Below are 10,875 nucleotides of genomic sequence, written 5' to 3'. Positions count from 1 at the left end.
ATATATATAATTCATTAGTTTGATAGTAAGTTCTGAAAAAACTTGAAGATATGGCTCCAAAATTATTAGAATAAAGAAAACAGAGGAATTTACACATTAGAAAATTTCATATTTTTGGAAACAATTTGTTTATGTTTATATTGTGTGTATAATTTGTAAGCTACTACGTTGGTGCTGGGAACTAATTATAGATCCTATGCAGGAGTAACAGGTGATCTTAAACACTGAGCTAAGCCAATTCATAAAGTGAATATTTTACATCATGTAGACTATGCTTCTATGTCAGTATTTTGATTCTTCTGGTTGGATTTTATCATCATTACATAAATTAGATTCAACTGAGAAGAGGAAATTTGAATTGAGGTTTTCTGCCATCAGACTGGATTATGGACAAGTCTCTGGGGTATTTTCTTGATTGTTTATTGATATAGGAAAGCTCACACCACTATAGCAAAATTAGTTGAACAAGCCATGAAAGCAAGCCAGTAAACAACATTCCTCCATGGCCTCTGCTTTCGTTCCTGACTACAGGTTCTGTGCTGACTTCTCTGTGTTGGACTGTTGAGCAGGCAACTAAACCAAAAAAATTCTTTCCTCTCCACACAGTTTTTGGCCATGGTGTTTATCACAGTAACAGAAATCAAGCAGCACACTGACAGACACCGGTTATAATTCATTTTTCCCCAAGTTAAAATGAGGAGTGAGCGAAGGGATTGAGAATTTCTATAGTTTCTCCAAACACTACAACTAATTTTTATTCTAATTTTATGAGATAAAGGTCCCCAAAAGAGAAGAAACACAAAAAATAAAAAGAGAAGGGAAACAAAGTTACAATTTTCATGATAGGCTTCTGTGTTGGGATCTATACAAGCTGTCGTATTGAGTTTCATCAGTTTAGTATGGTCCTATAAGGATAGGATTAAACGGAAAAAATACCAGTGGTACAACAAATAGGTTAAACAAAATTAATGGCTAGATGTACTCCCACTACAACCTCCATGTTTTTACTCAAGGCATGACCATTTTGGTCATATTTTTCCTTGTAGGTACAAGGCCGTCTGTTGGTAGCATAAGGCTGACCAGCAGGGAAATTGCAAAGCACTCTAAAAGATACAATGAGCTATTTTGTCAATTTTCCACTTCAGTCAGAAAAAAAAGTGTGTGAGAGGAATTGACTACCGTGAAGAAATAAAATTCAAGATGACAGGTGCCAAAACAAACACTTAAGTACTTTGGGACTGTACAGACACTCACAGTGACTGCTGTTACTGGATGGTAAGGTTCTGGTACAAGAGTAGTATAAAATTGTGGAGGCCCAAAAATGTGAGCCTAGTTCCACCTTGTCTGAAGGTCAGAGAGATTTTGCTTGCTCAAAGTTGTTGACTGATGTGACTACAGATCCTGACCTAGGGTGTGGTTACTTGGTCCTTTGGACATTAAGATAGTCCATGTAGGTAGATCCACTCCACCCTGACTAAAAGAGAATTCCAGCATACTTACCAGATAGATAGATAGATAGATAGATAGATAGATAGATAGATAGATAGATAGATAGATAGATATAGAGATAGATATCTTTTTCTGACCACATGAGTCTTTAATCTGCTAAACAATATGGCAATGAATAAGAGGACAGGAGTTTGGAGGCAGAGAGGAATAGAAAACACAACAGGTGGTTTGTTACAGAGCTGGGGATGAGACTGGGGGTGGATAGGATTTGGAACATAAGAGGTAAGGATGAAGCTGTCAAGTTAAACTATCTATTTACCTGGCCAGAGTACCTTTATTTTCCTGAAAACTTTAATATAACTGTCAAAATTGTGCCATAATAATAATAAGCAATAGTTATCATAACATGGGCTCTAAGTGTAGGCACATATAAAGTGTATTATAGGTGACTCAACTCTATAATCTTATTTATCAATCAAAGAATTATTTTATTTACATATGCCTCAATATTCTTAGTATATTATGCTTGGTAATGGGCATCTGCTGAGGCTAAATCATAAAAAATTATGATTATTTTCATCTTTCTTCACGATTAGATATCATTATTTATTCATTTTATGTTAAATACCTATTAGAGTTATGGCTTCTAGACTAATTTTATCTTGCTTTTATATTTCCATTTATTTATATGCTGTGACACTATCAGAATTGAGTGAGTGGCATATGTTCTGGACTATCTGTTTGCATGTCTTCTACATAGTTTTTGTGATACAAAGACTCATTTTTTTTCTTTTTTATTTTTTATTTTCAAGTCACAGGTTGGGTCTTCAAAATAGAATTGCTTTCAATAATAATTTGCATATCCTAGCCTTCTCCATTACCCATAACCAAACAAGATATATAAGCATTGTGCTAATCTGTTTTACATATTTTAGTTTTTAAAGTCAGTGCTGCAAATAAGGGAAATAGTGTTTGCATTTTAGCATGTGTTTCTCACACTCAAGGAGAGTATGTAAGGGAGTGAGTGTGTGGTATATATGTATATATGTGTATGTGTGTTCTCATAGTGTCTTGGTATACACCAGGATCCCATGAAATCAAGATAATCTTCCTGATTTGGGCTTCATAGTTATAGGGTTATATTCATTTTGACAGTTGCTTTCCGAGGTTGTAGATGCCAAGTTCATTTGTAACTTCTTTTTGGCAGCTTTTTTTTTCTCTGTGGGTGGCCTGTCCCAATTAATACATACACAATATGTAAAGCTCGGGGAACATAGCTGAACTGTGGATGGGGAAAAACCTCTTAAGAGTTATAGGTAACTATTAGCTGCTGAAAGAGAGCTTTCTTTTTCAGGAATGAGCCCCCTGATAGGTTATTCAACCACAAGCAGTCAGTTCTATACACAAATACATATAAGGAATGCTAAATGAACCCAGCAGGTTGTATATACATATGCCCACTGGCTTACATGTTTGAAGTGTAAACATGACAATGTGACTCTGCATCCTTAGCATCCAGGTGAAGGCCAGATACAGCAGCATGTGTCTGTAGACCCAGTATTTGAATAGGAGGCAGATAGGTCCCCAGAGGTCTACTGATCAAGTAGGTGAGTTAAAACAGTGAGATTGAGGAATACTATTAGACCATGGACCTGTTGCTTTAAGATCAGACTGGCTTCCATGTGGGGCCTGTCCCTCCAGATAAGGAACTGGTTAGCCTCCTGCTTCTCTTTTCCCCACAGCCTAAAGATGGAGAAAGTAATTGTAAACAGATGTGCTTTTTAATCTTAGTTGATACCTGACTTGAAACTGGCTTTGAGCTATGGCCAAGCTCCCCATACCTCAGGGACAGTTATCAAAACAAGACCCCCCCCACCTTATTCTCATTATCTATCTCTTTATCTTACATGCCCTGTTCTCCTCTCCTCTCCTCTCCTCTCCTCCCATCAACTCTCCTTCTTTTCCTTCCCTTCTCTTCAGATTTCTCTGAAACACTGCCCACAGTAGATATCTCTTTTACAATTTCACCTTAAGCTAACTCTATTAATGTTTGTGTAATGCTCCCTCACCTCACAGCCTTGTCATTCTGCCTCTGGCATGCTGTTCCTCATGATGCTTTCCCACCACATGACTTGATGATGACCTCTTGTTACTAATAAATCTCATTTCCTAAGGGAACATTTTTGTGTCATCTCCTTTCTGAAGTCTAATAGCCACCTTTTAGAAGCAGAGAGTTATTAAGAAAGACATCTGATATTGATTTCTGTCTTCTATATACACATGCGTGGGTGAAAACACTCCCCCCTTATAAGTGCATATGTTCATGAATGTGCTCACACACATGCACATGAGCACACACATAAACGTTGAAGAAATCTTCAAAAATATAAATGGATGCAATATCTCCAGAACATGTATCTATCCTCAGAGGTTAAAAGTGTGGGAACACAAATTTTGATAGAAAAGGAGTGCTGAAATAGTTATTCCAAAAACCTGGTGATTTTCTTGAAGCAATTGTTTTAATGTATAAAGAATATTCACTTGTAGATTGAGTCACCTGAGTGAGTCTCTCCAGGACTGGAAGTAAGGCAGTACCTTACTAAGAAAATTGTGTATGTGCAGCAAGTGGTTCAAGCATGGCATTCAGTGGAAAAAGGGATGTAAAGAGTTGAGGTTGAGAAACTTTCCTATAGAAACCTTGTCTGCATGTGTATTTGGAACTAGAATTTGTGCTGTCTATATTGCCTAATATTTTACATACTGAAAATTTGTTTTTAAAGAAGTCCAAGTCTTGTAGAGTCCATGGCATTCTTCATTAGCAAAATCAATTCTTTGCTGGTAGAGAAGACTCTAAGTCCAACTTAAAAGGACTTTCAAGGTAAAGGTCTACATAAGCTGTTCAAGATAGAATCAAAAAAATCCATCAGGACTAAGTCATCAAAATCAAAAGTCAGGACAATTAAAAAAGTAATAAGAAAGTGAATCATGATAGCAGTCATGGTAGCAGATGTCAATGAGCCCACTTCAGCTTGCTCTTTTTGTGACTTAGTTTTGTTTTCTTTTTTATTGTTTTTATTGAACTGTATATTTTCTCCAATCCCCCCTCTTCCTTCTTCTTCCCTTCTGCCCTCTCCCATGATCTCTATGCTCCCAATTTACTCAGGAGATCTTGCCTTTTTTCTACTTCTCAAGTAGAAAAGATCAATGTGTGTCTCTCTAAGTGTCATCTTTGTTGTCTATGTTCTTTGGGGTTGTGAACTGTAGGTTGGTTTTTCTTTGCTTTATGTCCAAAAGCCACTTATGAGTACATATTATATTTGTCTATCTGGGTTTGGGTTACCTCACTCAATAAGATGTTTTCTAGATCCATCCATTTGCCTGCAAATTTCAACATGCCATTATATTCTTCCACTGTGTGGTACTCCATTATATTCTTCCACTGTGTGGTACTCCATTATATTCTTCCACTGTGTGGTACTCCATTGTCTACTACATTTTCTTTTTCGATTCTTTGGTTGAGGGGCATCTAGGTTGTTTCCACTTTCTGGCTATTACAAATAATGTTGCTATGAACATAGTTGAGCACACGTCTTTGTGTTAAGATGGAATATCCTTTGAGTATATACCTCAAAGTGGCATTTCTGTGTTTTGGATAGGTTGCTCCCTAATTTTCTGAGAAATTACCATACTGATTTCTGAACTGGCTGTACAAGTTTGTACTCTCACCAGCAATAGAGGCATGTTCATTTTATCCCATATCCTCTCCAGCATAAGCTGTCATCAGTGTTTTTGACAGGTGTAAGATGGAATCTCAGAGTTGTTTTGATGTACATGTCTCACTGTTGAGAAAAGTCTACATTCTAAAAACTTTTTAAAGTCCATATTCTGTGGATCTTTGAAGTGTTGAAGATTCTATCTAACCAAAATGTATCTCTGTATATATAGAAAACCTAACACTACTTTAAGTTTGACTATTATAAATGACTATTTATTAATTTGTAATTTTAAATTATACATTACATTTTTTTTCCATTCAAAAATTTCCACTTCCTCCCCTCCTCCAATCCTCTCCCACTTCCCCACTTCCCCTCCTCCCTCCCCCTCCAGCCTTAAGGATAGCCTGCCCTGTGGGAAGTCCAAGGCCCTCCCCGCTCCATCCAGACCTAGGAAGGTGTGCATCCAAAAAGACTAGGGTCCTAAAAAGCCAGTACATGCAGTAGAAACAAGTCCCAGTGCCTTTATCAATGGCTTCTCAGTCAGACCCTATTGCCAGCCACATTCAGAGAGTCCAGTTTGATCACATGCTTGTTCAGTCCCAGTCCAGCTAAATTTGGTAAGCTCCAATTAGATCAGGCACACTGTCTCAGTGGGTGGACCAACCCCTCACAGTCCTGACTTCCTTGCTCATCTTCTCCCTCCTTCTGCTCTTCAACTGGACCTTGGGAGCTCAGTCCAGTGCTCTGATGTGGGTCTCTGTCTCTATCTGCATCCATTGCCAAATGAAGATTCTATGGTAATATTCGAGATAATCATCAGTGTGATTATGGGGCAAGGCCAGTTCAGGCACTCTCTCCTCTGCTGCCCAAGGACCTAGCTGGGGACATTCCCATGGACACCTGGGATCCTATCTAGAGCCAAGTCTCTTGCCAACCCTAAAATGGCTCCCTTAATTAAGATATCTTCTCCCCTGCTCCTTTATCTGCTCTTCCTCTATCTCCACCCTCCCACTCCTCCAAGCTCTCCCAAATCCTTCCCTTCTCCCTTCCTTCTCCCCTCTCCCCCTCTCCCACCTCCACCCTCTCCCCTTTCCTATTTCTCCCCCACCCCCATGCTCCCAACTTTTGCCTGGTGTTTTTGTCTGCTTCCAGTTTCTAGGAGGATCTATATATGTTTTTTTGGGGGGGGGGTTCACCTTCTTATTTAGCTTCTCTAGGCTTGTGAACTATAGGCTCAATGTCCTTTGATTATGGCTAGAGTCCACTAATGAGTGAGTACATACGATATTCATCTTTTTGGGTCTGGGTTATCTCACTCAGGATAACCATTTGCATGCAAAATTCAAGATGTCATTGTTTTTTTTTTTTTACCACTGAGTAGTACTCTAATGTATATATATTTCACACTTTCTTTATCCATTATTCCATTGAGGGGCATCTAGGTTGTTTCCAGGTTCTGGCTATTACAACTAATGCTACTATGAACATAGCTGAACATGTTCATCTTCCTTAGCAATTAGGAAAATGCAAATCAAATCAACTTTGAGATACCAGCTTTCACCTGTCAGAATGGCTAAAATCAAAAACACCAATGATAGCCTAAGCTGGGGAGGATGTGGAGTAACAGGAATACTCATCCATTGCTGGTGGGAATTCAAACTTGTGCAACCACTTTGCAAATCAGTGTGGCAGTTTCTCAGGAAATTGGGAATCAACCTACCTCAGGATCCAGTGATATCACTCTTTGGAAATGCCCAATCATATACATTACATTTTTCAAGGAGCTGCATAAACATTAATACCTTGAACATGAGTAGGAATACACATATAATAAAACTGACTTTAAATTTGTATCAATAAACCAAAGTCTATACCAATGTATTCATTTCTATATCACATCCCCTTTTAAGTGAAAACAAACATTTATAAACATCATGTTGAAAATTTGGGAGCTAATTTCTCCAAACTGTTTCCTGTTTGTTGGGTGTACTAATTTAGTGTTCATGTAGACCTTTCAGGGGGTCTTGTTCCATCAAGTCACATTAGCCTGGAGGGAATCCACAGATTCCCAAACCAAGGTAGGTCCTCTCTTCTAAAGCAGCATATACATATACTCAAATTTTGAAGTCAAGATACCTTTAAAATATATATGCTGGTTTAACCTAGTAGCTCCCAGAATCATGTCTCTGCATTGAAAAACTTTATATAAAACATAATCATATATATGATCTAGACTCTCTCTCTGTATATTCCATCTTCACACACCTTAATTTTCTTTACTTCTTTAATCTATGACTGTTTGTACTCTTTTATATTACTTTTATTGTCTCTTTAAAGACTTAGTTTTGAAAACTATTTCTTTTTAGAACTGTCTATATTCTTCATATTCTTTCTCCCAAGCATTTTTTAAAAACAATGTGAGGTTTATTTCTGTCTGAATCGGTTTTTATTTCGTATTTGTAATAATTTTCTGACCAGGGGTGCTATTTTTTTCTTTTTAAAATGCTAAGCAGGCATGGCTAGTACCAACTCTGCGGCCCTGCCTGTTATCTCTACTCTGTCCAACATGGCAGAGTTATGTTGACTGCTCCTGGGAACCATGCTCACCACCCCAGCTCCAGGGACACAGCTGGTCTATGTTGCTATTAAGCAGTTAGTTAAATGCTGTTCACAAACCCCTTTTAAGTGCAGGACCTCCCAAAGGAGCCAGAGCCATTACTGCTACCAGTATGAGCCAGGAAGCCTTCCCTTAAAGAAGCTGAGCAGTTTTTGCTGCTAATGCTGAGTCAGAAAACCTTATCTTAAAGGAGTCACACCTCTGATAATGGCCATCAAAGAGAGCCTATCTGAAAAAATATGGTTACTAGGAAGCTGTGCTTGGCTCCTGTTTTTGTGAGTCTAGAAGCCCTCTTTTTTTTCTTAAGCTTTTTTTTTAGGTGTTATATGGACCCATTTCCCAGATGGTGGGCACCATTTTATAAACAGAGTCTGTCATTTATTTCCCAGGAGCTCAGACTCGAATAATCTATATTAATTCCAACACTGGCCAATTGTGCATGCATATTTCTAGCTAGCTCTTACATCTCAAATCAACCCATTTCTATTATTCTGTTTATCACTATGAAACTGTGGCTTATGAGACAAGGTTCTGGCATCTGTCTCCTTCAGCAGCTACATGGCGTCTCTCTGACTCTACCTACTCTCTGTCTATATCTCTTCTAGCCTGGTTATATTCTGCCCTGCCATAGGCCAAAGCAGCTTTATTCATTAGCCAATAAAAACAACACATATACAGAAGGACATATCATATTAATGAATGCTCTATTTAGCTAGCTCTCTCTCTTTTTTTAATGCAGACTGGAACCACAGTTCATACCATGATGATGCTCACATTAGAGTGGATCTTCATGCTTTAACTTCTGCTATGTAGTCCCTCAAGAACACATCCAGAGGCTCATCTATTTGGTGCTTTTTGTTTATTTGTTTTTGAAATTTTTTGTGACAGGATTTCTCTTCATAATCCTGGTCATTCTGGAACTTGCTCTGTAGATTAGGCTGGTCTCAAATTCAGTGATTCACCTGCCTCAGTCTCTCCAGTGTTGGAATTAAAGCTGTGTTCCATCACCCTTGGTACTGTAAAGTTGACAGTCAATAGTAACCACATAAGAACAGTTAGTGAAAAAGAGGCCATGGGTTTAAAAGAGCAAAGAACAACATATGAGGTAATTCAAAGAGAGGAAAGGGAAAAGGGAAAAGATGTTATTATATTGTGATCTCAAAAAGTAAAATAATTATTTATTTATTTTTGGAATGGGAGTTCTCTGTGTAGCTTTGGTTCATGTCCTGGAAAATAGAAATATTTTTAAAAAAATCAGTTTAAAAATCAAATCAACATTTCTTAAAGTCTAGCAAGTTAGTGGTAAAGGATATGATTGATTCCCATTAGCCCCAGAGTACCAAAGCCAGAAATTTCAGACTTCACACAGATTCCACTCCAGTGTAGTATTTTTATTTCTTTATTACCAGCCATATCAACTCTTTTGCATGTATGATTCTAGCACAATATTTACCCAGTTTCCAATGGATTATGGCTTTGCTTCATTCTGGGTTGATTTGCTGGTTTTATAGATAGTCCTCCCTTGGATAGACTACATTTCCATAGCTGCTGTTGACAGAACAATGACCAATACTGTGGCCTTTTTATCACATAAAACATACACCATTAACAAAGAACACTAGGAATTACATGATGAAGGCACTAGAATCTGAAGAAAAACCACACACACAAGAAGCATAAGTTTCTGGTCCCCAGTTCTGTCTAAACATAAAAACTGATCATAAACATCTGTTTTCTTTTTTTTCCTTTGATTCAGTCCCAGAATTTCAGTGAGTAACAATGAAATGACTTTTTTCTTTTCAGTATATTTTCACCAAAACAGTCTCCATAAGGACTTGCCTCTAGACCAATTGCTATCTGGTTAATTTGCGTGAAGAATCTGCATAGTCAAGATACAAAGTGAATTAAGGCTTCATGTCAACTTAGAATGCCACCAGAAAGTTAGACTCCTTGAGATGTTATTAACCATTGCAGGATGTTTTTAAAACATCCGATACCAGTTATAAACTGATGGAAGAGCATCAGTTATCCAGCTTTCTCTAAAAGTCCATTTACGTGACTCTGAGACTTCTCTATCCCTCAGTATTTTAGGCACTGCAACACCCTCCAAGAGGCTTGCTTCAGCTTGTCGTCTTTTATAATTAGGGTGACTGAGGGACCACAGGGATAGGCAAGTGGCTGTCAAACTGGTTATAAAGAGGAGTCTGCTTTATGGCAGAGTAAAGCTTACTACTTTTATGGCAATGTCCACAAATTGCAAGATAAAGAAAATCATAAAATATATCAAAACTTTTGTGGCTTTCACATAAACTTCTGAATTGAGGTTTCCTAAGACATCAACTGCATCTGCCTGTTGTGTCTTCAGAGAAAAATGATTAGCAGTAAATAGATAATGAGGGCTGCCAAGAGAAGAAAAGAATTCCCAGACTGGCTAAACTTTGATTAATAATGAAGTAATTTTTTCCATTGGTGGATCCAAGATGTGTTTCCTTGGTGCAATTTTATGTCATGAATCATCTTTACCATTTGTGGAAAAGACAGTAGCCATAAGGTAAGCAAGCTTCCCAACAAAAAGATGAAAACTGCACTTAATCTCCATTTCAGTCAGAGAAATAGAGAGTAAGAAACATTTGTTATCATTAGAAAATAAAGGATGTTGAGGTTGGGAGCAAACAAGATACTTAAGTGATTGATAAGTACCCAGAGGTAAGTAATATATTCAGTTAGGTTACCAGAAGTAAACATATATGGTACAAGTAATTGTACATACCCCTGTCATATGCCAGCAATTCTGGAAATCATGAAGTCAGTGAGAATAAAGGCAATCTTAGAAAACTTCTTGTTCCTGACACAGTCCATGTAGTTTACAACTGCACTGACTTCATTCCCTGTCCCAGCATTGCCTCAGCAATGACAACAACAAGAAAGATACCTTCTGCTACACTCAGCATTTCTACAGATCCCTAAGGGCTACTTCTGTTACATCTATTGTAGATCATCTTTCTTTCTTTCTTTCTATCTATCTATCTATCTATCTATCTATCTATCTATCTATCTATCTATCTATCTATCTATCTATCTATCATCTATCTC

General features: G+C 37.7%; 1 pseudogene; it reads right to left on the bottom strand.

Annotated features, from left to right (window-relative positions):
• Nucleotides 1-9,861: 9,861 nt before the first annotated feature.
• On the bottom strand, nucleotides 9,862-10,733 carry LOC101980688 (annotated as a pseudogene).
• Nucleotides 10,734-10,875: the final 142 nt, after the last annotated feature.

This window comes from Microtus ochrogaster, unplaced genomic scaffold (genome assembly GCF_000317375.1).
Source record: "Microtus ochrogaster isolate Prairie Vole_2 unplaced genomic scaffold, MicOch1.0 UNK46, whole genome shotgun sequence".
In the NCBI taxonomy this organism is placed as follows: Eukaryota; Metazoa; Chordata; class Mammalia; order Rodentia; family Cricetidae; genus Microtus; species Microtus ochrogaster.
The sequence above is the reverse complement of the archived record's forward strand: the minus strand, read 5'-3'. Positions and strand labels throughout refer to the sequence as shown.